The sequence below is a fragment of the Pleurodeles waltl genome, chromosome 11 (genome assembly GCF_031143425.1).
Source record: "Pleurodeles waltl isolate 20211129_DDA chromosome 11, aPleWal1.hap1.20221129, whole genome shotgun sequence".
Taxonomy (NCBI): domain Eukaryota; kingdom Metazoa; phylum Chordata; class Amphibia; order Caudata; family Salamandridae; genus Pleurodeles; species Pleurodeles waltl.
The window spans coordinates 793,766,575-793,780,504 of record NC_090450.1 but is presented as its reverse complement, the minus strand read 5'-3'; the positions used below and the strand labels follow the sequence as shown (position 1 = coordinate 793,780,504).

The window sequence follows — 13,930 nt, the reverse complement described above, 5'->3', positions numbered from 1 at the left end:
ACACAACAAATATGTATGTACTTCCACTGGTGAGGATATTTGGCCATTCTAGCACCATGAGGTGTGTTTCAAATTCTTATTTAAAATTAAGAAGGCAAGGTGTAGTTTGGGCTGAAATGGAAGTGTGTTCCAGAGGACAATTACAAAAAGAACAGATGATGGCTGGAATGCTGAACAATGCAAGCATTCACCCCCAGTCACAAAGATCTGGGTTTAATCCATTGTTTTTTTGCCCGCCACCCCAGTTTGGACCCAGTCATGTGCAAATCAGTCTTGAACCTGCTCCCCATGGGGACAGTCCAGCCGGAACTGCCAGGCCAGGTCACCCCTGGACCGGAAAGAAGCATCCTAGGACCAGTTTTAGGGTATCATCCCTCATCAGCCAGGCTAGCTTGAATCCAGTGGTGCAGTGAACATGGGACTCACATCTGGGCATACCCTTCACACTTAGGGTGACAAAAGCAACAAGAACAGACAATGGCTGGAATGCTGAACAATGCAAGTATTCAACCCCAGTAACAAAGATCCTTGTTTAATCGATTGTTTTTTTGCCTACCACACCACCCCAGTGTGGATCCAGCCATATGCAAATCAGTCTGGACCCTTCTCCTGATGGGAACAATCCACCCTGAACTGCCAGGCCAGGTCCTCCATGGTACAGAAACAAGCATCCTGGGACCGATTTTAGGTATCACCCCTCATCAACCAGGCTAGGTTGAATCCAGTGTCGTAGTGAACATGGGACCCAAGTCTGGGCACACCCTTCCCACTTACGGTGACAAATGCAAAAAGAAAAAATGATGGACGGTATGCTGAACAATGCAAAAATTCACACCCAGTCTCAAAGATCTGGGTTTAATCCGTTGTTTTTTTGCCCATCACGCCACCCCAGTTTGGAGCCAGTCATATGCAGATCAGTCTTGACCCTGCTCCCCATGGGAATAGTCCAGCTCAAACTGCAAAGCCAGGTCCTCCTGGCACTGGGAACAAGCATTCTGGGACCGGTTTCGGGGTATCACCCTTCATCAGCAAGGCTAGCTTGAATTCAGTGGCACAGAGAGAATGGGACCCATGTCTGGACATACCCTTCCCACTTAGGGTGACAAAAGCAAAAAGAGCAGATGATGGATGGAATGCTGAATAATGCAAACATTTATCCCCAGTCACAAAGATCTGAGTTTAATCCATAGTTTTTTTGCTCACCACGCCACCCCAGTTTGGACCCAGCTGTTTGCCAATCAGGCTTGACCCTGCTCCCCATGGGAACAGTCCAGCCCGAACTGTCAGGCAGGTCCTACCTGAACTGGAAACAAGCATCCTGGGACCAGTTTCAGGGTATCACCCCTCATCAGCTTGGCCAGCTTGAATCCAGTGGCGCAGTGAGCATGGGACCAACGTCTGGGCATACCCTTCCCACTTAAGGCGACTAAAGCAAAAAGAACAGATGATTGTTGGAATACTGAACAATGCAAAAATTCACCCCTAGTCACAAGATCTGGTTTTAATCCATCGTTTTCTTGCCCACCACTCTCCCCAGTTTGGAGCCAACCATATGAAAATCAGTCTTGACCCTGCTCCTCATAGGAACAGTCCATTCCGAAATGCCAGGCCAGGTCCTTCCTGGACCAGAAACAAGCATCCTTGGACTGGTTTAGGGGAATCACCCCTCATCAGCCAGGCTAGCTTGAATCCAGTGGTGCAGTAACCATGGGACCCACATCTGGGCATGCCCTTTCCTGTAGTTGCAAACTATGGATCTCCATAGTTACATCAAAAAGCGGCAATTTGACAATTTTATATGATGAGACACATATGGCTACAGTGTAGCACAGAACTGTGAACGCTCTTGATAAGCAATTAAAGATCAGCTCCCATTCAGGGTTAATATTGTGAAGAAGTAGGCAAGATATAGATTATCAGCATATAATAAATAAACTGACATTGTACATTTTTTCAGTGAAATAAAATCAATTTTGATGGAACACTTTATATGCTGATTTGGTGACCAAAAACAGAGGACTTAACCTAGTAGGCCAATTCTGCTTCAATGCCTATAATTGGCCCACCAATGGGAGCACAGTTGTATGAGTTTAAAAAGAACTGCTAAAGTGGTATCCACATTTCAGAGGACATTGAAAAAGACAATCAAGCTGAAACACATCTGTTTACTGAAGAAATAGAACTGATTTTTGACCCCGCTAGTGCCCGACCTGCTCTTTGGAGGACTTTCTTTATATGAATATGTGAGTCCACCCTCAAAAGCGGTGCACCAGTCTACAAGGAGTTCGGCAGCTTTGGTGGTTACATGGAAAGGATATACATATATATATATATATATATATATATATATATATATATATATATATATATATTGTAAACAACACAGTCAGGAGGTGGTTTCAGTGGCACACTCAGCTGTTGGTTCAGGCTGCCCTTCATCAATTTTAAGCCAATGTAGAAAATAGCTGCTGCACTCCGATCTTGTAATAGTAAGCTATTTTATTAATTAAACAGCAAACACCAACACGTTTTGACTAGAACGAGTCTTGTTCATAGTCAGTGAGTCCTTCTTTGATTAAAACTTAAATACTGAGGCCCATCCTGCATATTAGGAGGAATTCTGGGACATGTTGTTCATGTAAAGCTTTGTTATTCAATACAAACATTTCAACTTGCGGTAATAGTTTGGTAATGCTGGGCTCAATGCAATACAGAATTATGAATTTTTCACAGTCCAGGTGTCTTATCTAATTCATGTCTCTTGACAGTTATTTGGATCTTCATTGTGTGTTTCCCACCAAAAACATTATGTTATGTTTGTCAGTGAAGGTATCAATAGTGCCCAAGACGGTGGGGCTACATTTCCACCTGCAGATTGAGGGTAGTTGTGGGCTAAGTGCCTTGATAGACTCATAGCATTCCCATAGGGATTTTACTCATCTTCAATCTCAGGGCTATTTAAACAATATATACAGTTCAACATGTGAAATATAGCCTATCAATGTACACTTCACTTAACCTTCTTACTCTGTATCAAAAATAGTGTTTTTTTTTCATCACTAATTATTATTCCCCTCTGCTAACAAAGCCTAATGTGTATGCAGCCAAGGCACTAATATTGGACTTAACCACCTTTTCAATGGAAGCAATCAATATTGGTACAGAACTGAGGCTATGGAGAATATTGGTATGTGAATCATAAATCACGATCTATTTTGCAAAATCATGTCTAATACATAACCTCGTAGAGCCCAGTGAGAGAGTCACGTGCAATGGGTAACTAAGTCCATCTTATAAATGTGCATGTAATTCTTCATCCTCGTTTATTGCATGCAGTGCTTTGGCACATAGCCTCACAATGTACTGACTCTCCAATCTATGAAGTTGTAGGGTTCTATCACCCCTCTGTCAATTTTAGGAGCATGCACTATTCCATAGAATCTCATTGTCCTCCAATCCACCTCATGTGATGTGACATAATGTTTTGCTATTGCACAGCATGTGTCATGATGCTGTACCACTCGTATGTGTTCTAAGATTTTTTTCTTTAAGGGGCAGATTATACTTCCTACATATTTTAGGATACATAGACACTTTTTGACGTATATAAGAAAATTCGTGTTGCACCTTATTTTGCATTCAATGGGTATTTCTCTTCCTTTTGGGTCTTTTATAGTTCTCGTAGTTACCCCTACTCTGCATGCTTTGCAGATGGTGCACTTCACAAATACTTTTCTGTGTTCACTAAGCCAATTGTTCAGACGGTAGTCCATAAAATGACTCTTCACCAATCTATCCTTCAGGGATATGGCTTTTCTGTATGTGACGATCAGTCATGTACCTACTGCTTTGGCGATGTCCCTGTTACTTAATATATTCCAATGTTTCTGGAATATTCTTTTAGTCTAAGCACTTTCTTTACTATATGTGGTAATCATCCTCATATTGTCGTTGTTTTCTTGTTTTTGGAATTGTTCAAATCTTAAGATTTGTGCCCAGGTTTTGATCTTTGTCCTGTTAGCACCTTGTTCAATATATGAAGATGGATAGCCTATTTGGTTAAAAAAAATCACTTAATCAGTTTGGACCATTACATCATCTTCTCTGGAACAGGTTTGTCTCATGCGAATAAGTTCATCATATGGAATGCTTTTGATCAGAGCTTTTGGATGGAAACTTGTTCCATGCAACACACTATTCTTGGTTGTAGGTTTTCTATACATTGGTGTTTCCAATTTATCATCCTAAACATAGACCCAAATATCTGAGAAATCAATTTGTTCATGATTGAGGTTGTAAGTAGTATAAATAACTTTATTTTGGCTAAAAGCCATAAAACTGTCCAGTAAAACAGCATACCACAATCATGCAATAAATAAATAATAAAAAATAAAAAAGAAGAGTGCCACATGGTACATTAAAAAGTCTTGACAACTTCCTTCTAAAATAAACTATTGGAGCACACAATTACAATAACAATGCAAAATGAGCATCAAGCTTAAAAAATCTGAAAGAATATTTTACTTAATTTCACCTACCTCAGCCTTCAATAGTTTTGGTTTTGATAGTCAGCAAGGATTCCTCTGCTTCTTATGGCCCATGCACTTTGAAGATATCTTGCGACTGCAAAAACTACCTTATCGCTTGTGTCGCTTGTCAGGATTCGTAGGGATGTATTATATTCCTTTATCCCCATTAGTCTACATAGAGGAATAATCCACTTCTTCCTTGGAACCAAATATCTGGGGCAGAAGAACATAAAATGTGCAAGTGTCTCTAATTGCTCGTGGCAAAAATTGCAGAAGCTCGGGTTACTGTCCTCCTTGCTCCACCTTGCAGTGAATGCCTTGAGTGGCAAAATCCCTAGCCTGAGTTTAATAAAAAAGCATTTGGCATGTGGAGGGTTTATGTTATCCATGTAGGCCTCAAATTTGGGACTGCATTTGTAATCTAAAACTGTAGCATCCTATTGCCTAGGGATTTCTTGGTCCAAATCTGCATCAAAATGGTCTCCCAGTAAGATCGCTTTATGCATGCTTTCACTTCCTTGGTTAAAGTATAAGGATCTCGCCACACCTCCTCCATTTTAATGAGTTGACTCAAATCCCTGACATATTTAAACCAACGAATTTTTAGCATGCCGTCATCCACTAAAAACTCAGCTGCTGCTGCTTGATAAACAGACAGATGTTCGGATGTCCATAGGCGGACCCAATACATAAGAGGTTTTAGGGCAATTTCATTGTGAATCTCATTTAAAGCTAGATCAAATCTGAGGGGCATAAGAGGAGTACTCATCGGCAGCCGCAAAAAATTAATTAATAAAGCGATTTTCTGCCATTGTTAAACTTCTAGAATTACAGTACACCCATAACTCGGCACCATAAATTGAAGCAGCCACTGCCGCTGCCTTGTATACTGTGATGGCAGGTGAAATTTCCCCTTCCAAGGTGTTGGCAATTTTCCTCCCTATCACTGCTGACCTCTGCCGGAGAACGGACAAACTCTTTCCAATCTGTGCCGCCCACTGTTGATCATCCGCTAACCTAATCCCCAGGTGATCAAATTGGCTGACTCTCTCTACCGTTTGTCCAGCTATGGTCATTTTCCCCCTGAATGACTTGTGTGGATTAAAGGCTATAAATTTAGTCTTGGTTGGATTTATTTCGAGGCCCTTTTTATCACAGAAATTTGAAAAAACATCAAGTTCATTTTGGAGGCCCATTGGTCAATAGAGTATCATCCGCAAACATTAAGATGGGAACAGGGACACCTGCTAGCTTTGGGGCATCATGATTACAATGCATCAGCTGTTCTACCACACCGTTGATAAAGAGGTTAAACAGTGTGGGAGCCAAAACACACCACTATCTAACCCCCCTATCAACGGGTATGGTTTTTGTCAGATCTCCACCTTGAGACCAGCGTACCTGAGCATAGGTGCCCTCATAAAGATACTTTATCAATCTCAGCAGTTCTTTGTCAAGATTGTAAGATTCCAGGGCATTCCACAATAAATCACGTGGGACCATATCAAAGGCGGCTTTCAAGTAAAAAAAAGGCCATACAGGTGGCTCTTGCTGAGTATCAGGTATTCCCAGCATAGGAGATTAAACCTGAACGCCTGATCTACTGTACTCACTCCTTTCCTGAATTCTGCCTGAAAATTGGAGAGAATCTGACGCTCCTCTATCCATGTCTGCAGTCTGGACAAGACCTGCTTGCAGAATACTTTCTGACTCACATCAATTAAACTTATTGGTCTGTAGTTAGTTGGTAGTTCCCTTGACCCCTTTTTGAAGACAGGAACTATGATTGCTCCTTGCCATGTGGGAGGAAGCCCACCACCTCTCAAGATCTCATTGCTAAGTGCATTTAAATATAGAGACCAGGTTCTGGGTCGACACAAATACAAGTCACCAGGGATACCGTCTAGCACAGGGGGCCTTTCCTTTACGCAATGTTTGGAGAGCAAGAGTTGTTTCTTTTAGGGAAAAGAGATCCATATCAAAATTAGATGAAATGGCTGCCCCAGACGTTGGTGTACAGGAAAAAGACCCCTCCGGTGTTGGTAAAGGAACAGTGGTGCAGCTAGTCTGAGCCACTTTGTACAAGTTTCCAAAGTGTGACACCCAGATTTCTGGCTGAATTGCTGGATAGCTCTCCACATTTTGGGAATGTCCTTTCCCTGCCACTAACTTCCAAAACAATTTTGTGTCCTTCTCACGGAGAGCATCTACCAGAGCATTCCAATGTTTGGTTTCCCACTCTTTTTTGGCATTTTTCAATGTTGTTTTATATACAGTCCTGGTTGCTCTTATCTCTCGGCGACTCCCTACCTTTAGTGTTCCCAGTAGCTGTGTTTTAGCCTGTCGGCAGGAGCTAGACAACCATCCCAGTTCTTTATCACTCGTTTCTATCCACTTCCTTGCTACCTGGAAATATGGTCTTAATCGATTCACCAAGATACCATGCAAGTTAATCAAGTCAACCAGCGCAAAGTCAGTGTATTTCAAAGGGAAAAGCGTTGATATAACTACCCTATACATAGATATCTGAAAATTTGCATCTTCTGCCACTGTTTCCCATCTCACATTTTTGCAGTCATTCATTGCGACTAAAACATTACTCTTCACCCATTTAGTCAGAGTATTACAATTAAATGTGGAAGCTGAGAAAGATGTACAGAGAGCATGATGGTCACTATTGTCTCATGGAGAGACAGCCATATCAATAAGAGAATTCCAGAGTGTATCATCTACTAAGATCTATTCTAAATGACTCGAGTATGGTCGTTTCCTGTATGTAGGGAGCGCCGGAGTGTCTGACTTCGTGTTTCCATTACCTATTCTTAGCCCCATCGTTTTTATTAGGTTCTCAAATAAATCTAATGCTCCCCCTGTTTTCTTTGTTATAACCTGGACCGGGCCTGATCTATCCCAGGGATCTGCAAACTGGATTCCTTCTTGCTGATAATCATCCTTGCAACTCAGCTGCATATTGCAGTCTCCTGCAACAATTAAGCTCTGCCTCCCTGGTAGTTGGTTCAAAAGATATGTGAGCAAATTTAACAGAGCAATCTGGGTGCTTTGTGGTCCAGGTCTGATGTATATATTTACAAGCACTATGTGAGTAGGCCCCCTTGGACTACTAGGTTCAACCTCCACAGCTAGTATATCCCTAGTTGGGGTAGATAGCTCATTTGCCTTGGGAAACAAATCGTGCTTTAACCAAATTATCAGACCCCCTGATGCCCTCCCAGATGGCGAAGGAAGCGCAGTCTTCTGGTAGGTCCTGTAACCTACTATGTAAATCGTAGAGGGGGCCCATGTCTCCTGAAGTAGAATGATATGATGTTGGTCTATGAAACTGCACCACTCCGGGTTGGTTGTTTTTGATAGCACACCTGCCACATTCCAGGATAGAAGTTTGATTAGTGGGTCATTACCATCCCCAACATTTTGCAGTCTCTCGTTGATCTTATTTATAGGGGGTGCTGTCCCGCAGTCCCTCCCTACTACTTGGTCATTGCAGTGTATTCCTACCTCTGCTCCCACAATGCCCAGCGTGAGATTGCTTTGGGCGCAAGATTCCAAAACCCTTTCAGTGTGTACATCACCCCTCCCTGGCTTCATTATGGGGGCTTTATGTCAGTCCGCAGTTGGAGTTGGGCTACTCCTATGACCCCGCCTTGAAGTGCATATATATTAGTAAGCAGTGAGCTATTAGGACTGCCTCTAGACAACAAGTTAGCCATTGATGGCGGAATCGTTTGGGAGAGAATCACTTGGGATGAGGTACCAGGTCTCGATCTTTGCTCAAGCGCTAGAAGGCCCTTTACTACACTCTGGCTGTTCAATTTCAGCCCTATGAGGTCCGTTTCTGAACTGTCACTTGAGAATCTCTGAGCAGTGACTATGTCATCCTGTATAACGGACCTACACTTCTTAACACCCCTTATCCAATTAATTACTTTATTTTTGAGTGAATCCCCTTGCTCCTTTGAATCGAGATTTAGCTTTGGAATATTTAACATATATACATCATGTTGACTATGCTTAGCCTGGCTTGTCAGAGCACTCCATGAGGGGTCTTTATTGCTGTTATCGAGGGGCTTGTTTCTGTTCACCTCGTGGTTTGCCCCTCTTATCAAGTTGGCATCGTGTTTGTTTAGATTGACCACTTCAGGGACTACATGGTCATCCCATTGGCAGTTTTGTGCTGCCGCTCCAGCCCTCTTTCCCCTATCATTTCCTACTGTAGATATTTCGGGTTGATGGGTTTGTATAAATGGAGGGCTAAACTCAGATTTAGAAGAGGATTTCCTTATATCCCCAATTACGGCGGTTATGTCGTCCAGCTTCTCGTGTATCATGCGACTAAAGGATGGAAGATACTCTCTTAGGCTCACTATCTCTGATCTTATTTGTACTAGCTGTGCTTCTACAGGACTTTCCCCCTGAGTGACCAGTTGTGTTGATACCTTCTCAGCTTCCCTTGGTACACTCTTCTCTGGACTAGAGGATGCCAGGGAGACAAGGGGTAAAAAGCGATCAGAACAGTTTATGGGGGGTGACACACAATCCTGATGGTTAGACACGATCAAATTGGGGTTCACTGTAAAGTTAGCAGAGGTTTCTGGTATGGTAGACTCCATCCGAGTTCCCCATGGTGATTCAGGCAGCAGATCTCTGTTTGCAGGGATAAAGAAAGACTTGATATCTTTGGTTTCAGCATCAGTTCCTCTCTTGGTGGACTTGCAGGATTTAGTGGCTAGCAAGCTCTCTACTTCCTCAATTAGATTGTTAATCTGGGTCAGTGTGCAGTTTTCAGCAGCATGTCGAGGTAGTTTCTTCGCCCCTCCCTGCCCAGTGGGATTGCCACTAGCTTTCCTTTTCCCCATCCTAGTAAAAATAACAAAATTCCTTTAATATAAATATAATGGGGAAGCAAAAACCCAGGAAATAAGTCCTGGCCTATCCCTTCCTATCAATTACAGGCAGAGAACGGGCAATGTTCAGTTTATAGAGGCTTGGTCCCGGCCCCAGCCGCCAGGGGCGAGATCCTGCGCTCCCCTTGACCAACAGGCTAGTTTTTTCACTCTTCTGGAGGCTCCTTGGTCAGGGACTCCCTTAAGTACTTATCTCACTAGTGCACACTTGTGCACGCTGGCTCCTCTATTCCCCCCAGCTGGAGTTCTGTTTGGGCTCTGCAATGCAATGCTCACCTGCAGCAAACTTGAGCTCCTCAGTCCTCGCTGTTCTAGATTCATGGTCTGGTTGCTGGACCCCAATACAAAAAATAAAGAGGTGTGGCCCAGCCCAGCCTCTTCCGGGCGCAGGGCGGGCCCGCCCTTGGCCCGGGCTTTGCCCGGGCACGTCCTGCCCATGTCCCGCGAAGCGGGCGCGCAATGAAATTTAAAGGGGCCTTGGGTCCCGCCCCCAGCAGCAGCACCGAGTCCTGCGCGACCCGCTAAGCGGGCGCGCGTTGAAATTGAAAGGGCCCTTAGGTCCAGCCCCCAGCAGCAGCACCGAGTCCTGCGCGATGTTGTAAGTAAATTTGAGACCACGTTCATTGTTGGTAATTTCCTGGAATATTCCCCAATTGTTGCTGTGTGCCGTGCCACACCAGAAATAATTTGTCAATATATTTTAGCCAAATGACTGTCTTTGACAGATAGTCCTCATATTTCTCACTCAATGCAATCTCCCTCTCCCACCAGCCCATAGTTAGATTCACATTGCTGGGGGAGAAGGAAATTTCCATATCTGTCCCACAGGTTTGTTGATATAATTGATGATTGAAAACCAAAATGTTGTATTGTAGGCATATTTCATTAATTTCCAACAACCTTGTTGAGTGTCTCATTTCCTTAATATTCCTCTGTCTCAGAAAATAGTTTACTGCATTCAGGCCTACATCATGTCTAAGACAAAGATACCACATCAATGGTTACTAATAGAAAGTCTTCCTGCCATTCTGTTTCAGGTATTATTCTCAAGAAGTCACCAGAGTCCTTAATATGTGTTGGTAAAGTTTTCACCAAGGGTGCAATGTAGTAATCAACATATGTCAACATGTTTTCAAAGATAGAGCCAAATCCAGATACAATTGGTCTTCCCTGGAGGATTGATTAAGGTTTTGTGAATTTTCAGTAAGAAATATATTGTAGGCATAACCAGATTCTATATTATTAAAAACTGATATTCATCATTGTTTATTAGCAATTCCTCATGCCAACCTTTGTTAAGGTTTGTGACCATGGCATCAATGGGGTTGTATCCCGGTGTTCTGTAATTATCTGTATTGTTAGTTGTCTCATAGCTTCTTTTACATAGTCATCTTTGTTTAATTCCACAATATTGCCACCTTTATCTGCAGGTTTTAACAATATGGATTAATTGGTTTCAAAATCTTCCAAAGCCTTTCTCTGTGCCACTGTAAGAATTTCTCCTCTGTTATCATTCATTTTCCTTTTCCTTTTTTCCAGTTCCATGATTACTGCTTCATAGAAGATATTCACTTTCTTGCCAGGATTCAGAGTGGAACAAAAGGTAGATTTAGGTTTGAAGGGACTGTATTCATGATTGTTGGTATCTATTTCCAGTTGTGCCATTGAGTTCCAGTCATCTCCTTATCATCAAGGTTGTGCATTAAGTCAAAGAGTACTTTCATATAATTTGCTTATTCACTGAGTAGATCATGAATATCTTTATTTTTTGCTGTTGTGCATCCTTGGTTTCTTTATTAGCAAAATATCTCACAAGTTTAACATTCCTAACAAATTTAGTGTTATAAATTTTTGTTTCCACCAAGTTGCAATGTTGTTCAGGATAAAAGGAGAAACCTTTATTAAGGAGTGTGAGTTTATCTTTGGACATTTGGTGTTTAGATAAACTCACCACTAAATTCTGATTTATTGTGGCTGTCTGTACCATTTCTTTTGTCTCTTTCGTACAGGGTACATTTTTCTCCCCATGCCCTAATCTATTTCTTCTGTGTTTCCTTGAGCTTTTCTTTGTTGGCCTCTGTCCACATTGTGTTCTCTGCTCCTTCCTTTCAAAGTTTGATGATGCAGTAACAATGATTGCATGTCTTCAGAGGCTCCTTCACCCTCACTGTAACCCGTGTCAGATTCACTTATTTCTTCAGACGTTATTGGCTCTTTTCGCTTCAAGTCTGTAATGTGTTGTTTCTTCAGAGCATCAAAATGGCTAGAAAACGTGTATAATGTGCCATTCTGATTATTGTGTTTGTCCCTCAAATATTTTCTTTGTTTTCTGGCTTTAATTTTAGCTTCATGCTTTTCCAGTCTAGACCCCATCTTTTTCCTTAATTTTTTGCTTTTCATCCTTTTCTACGTACATTGAAATCTTCTCCATTTGTTGGATGGATTTAATTAGCTCCTCCAAATTCATTTCTATGTACGTAGTAAGGATCATCATTATGTTTCTCGTACAGGCCATATTGTTCTCACTCTATTCCTTTAACATTTGAGGCTTGACGTCAGGTTAGTTTGGCATTGTAAGTATTTGAAGTCCCCTGTGTATTCTGTTAATTGCTATGTATTTCTCCAAAGTTATTATCTCCCAGCTTTTCATAATTTGTTTGTGATACAATTTCTGTATCTCAGAAAATAATTGTTGTAGGCTAAAAATTAGTGTAAGTAGCAAATGTGTTGTGAGTTGTGACACAATTCAATACAGACCTAAATATGGAAGCAAGGGTGGCAAATTGATCCTTGAGAGCGCAAACATTATTTTCATGTAACTGGTCCGAGATCACAGGGAATACAGCCATCACAACAACAGGGACATATATACAAATTGCTAGCCTACAACAATTATTTTCTCAGATAGAGGAATTGTATTCCAATGAAATTACAAAAAGCTGGGAGATAATAACTTTTGGAGGGCAACACACGATTAGGATCTAAATACTGGTAACAGATACAGATTACATACGACACCTCGACTGTGAAAAATCCCCCTCTGCTGATTGGTGTACATCATTCTGTATTGCATTGCATTGAGCCCAGCATTAAAGTACTATTACCACAAGGTGAAATGTTTTTATTGAATAGCAAAGCTTCACATGAACAACACGTCCCAATATTTAAGTTGTAATCAAAGGAGGGCTCACTGACCATGAACAAGACTCTTCGGAGTAAAAACATGTTGGTGTTTTATATATAAATACATCTATTTTGCTTCCTAATAACTTCAACCCATTTGTGGAATTTCCACTAAGCTTTCCAGACCTATAGCTTTTTCTAGGTTGGCTGATAATGGAAAGTTTTGTGGTGATTTGTTAAACGGGTGCAAAGATAAAAGGGGGTCCCTAAAAGGTTTTTGCACTAATATATTTTCCGTAAACTTTTATATTCGGCATAGTGCAACACTGGCTGAATGGATTTTATTGAAATTTTACAGGAATACACATCATAGTGTGTAGATAATCTTTTTTGCTGTTTCAAATGAATGAGTTTAGTGGTTAATAAATTACAAGGCTCAAACATTTAGTGCTGCAAGTTGTTGCAGTAGTACTGCACTATGTACGATATACATGGTGATGACACAACATAATCTGATTTGCTAATTAAATACTTTCTACAATGAAAATGCTGCTATTTTGTTTGCCACACAGTATTTCTCTGTTGTGTTTTTTATTTGAAAACACAAGTGTTGTTATCTACAATGGGAAGGAACTTTGTAGTGGTAGGGAAACACACTTTTAAGAATTTATAATTTAAAAAAAGATGTTACAGAGTTCCACAGTCCTACTGCGACAGTACCTAGAAAGTCCCTCAATACTTAAAAAAATATTTTTAAAAGTTAAACAAATAAATATATCATTTACTCGTAATGTAGGTAGGGTGGCTCTTAAAGAAGCCTTTTGTTGAATGAAAATTAAACACAGTTAGATATGTTCAGTAAGCCAATTTTTAAAGTTCAAAGAAAAACATGGTTTCCCAAGCTGGCAAAATGTACACAATCTGGATGATACAGTACTGGATTTGGATTAAATGTAAAATGGAGGGCATTTCATGATCTCTAAGGAATGCTGACACAGTCTTCGTAATACGTCTGTGAGTTTTTTCAAACTTTGCAGCATTTAAAGAAAACCATTTTCAATTTTGTCTCTGACAAATGTTAGGGAAGATAAAATATATTTAGGAAAACATTGACCTTAGCTGGTAAAATCTGTCTTTCATCTTAATTTCAAGTTTAAATCCAGTTAGGTGGCCTTTATCATTCCCTCGGCATGGTATTACTATAAAGTGCAGATGGTCACATGCACTAGCAGAGGAAAATAGAGTGAGCAACTGATTCCATCTCCATCCTCTTTCACCAATTAAAGTAATGTCTACTTCTTTCAAGCCAAAATTTGCTTCCAAAGATGTTTTCTTGACATGTTTTCCTGCCACAAA

The 13,930-nt window shown here is 41.1% G+C and overlaps 1 protein-coding gene across 1 annotated transcript in view; it reads left to right on the top strand.

Annotated features, from left to right (window-relative positions):
- The window catches only part of LOC138265036 (putative nuclease HARBI1), a 191,550-nt gene extending 180,244 nt beyond the window's left edge, over nucleotides 1-11,306 (top strand). The window contains exon 6 of the transcript XR_011199299.1: nucleotides 10,991-11,306. The gene's annotated coding sequence lies outside the window, so the exon portion shown is untranslated. The remainder of the gene's footprint in view (nucleotides 1-10,990) is intronic.
- Nucleotides 11,307-13,930: the final 2,624 nt, after the last annotated feature.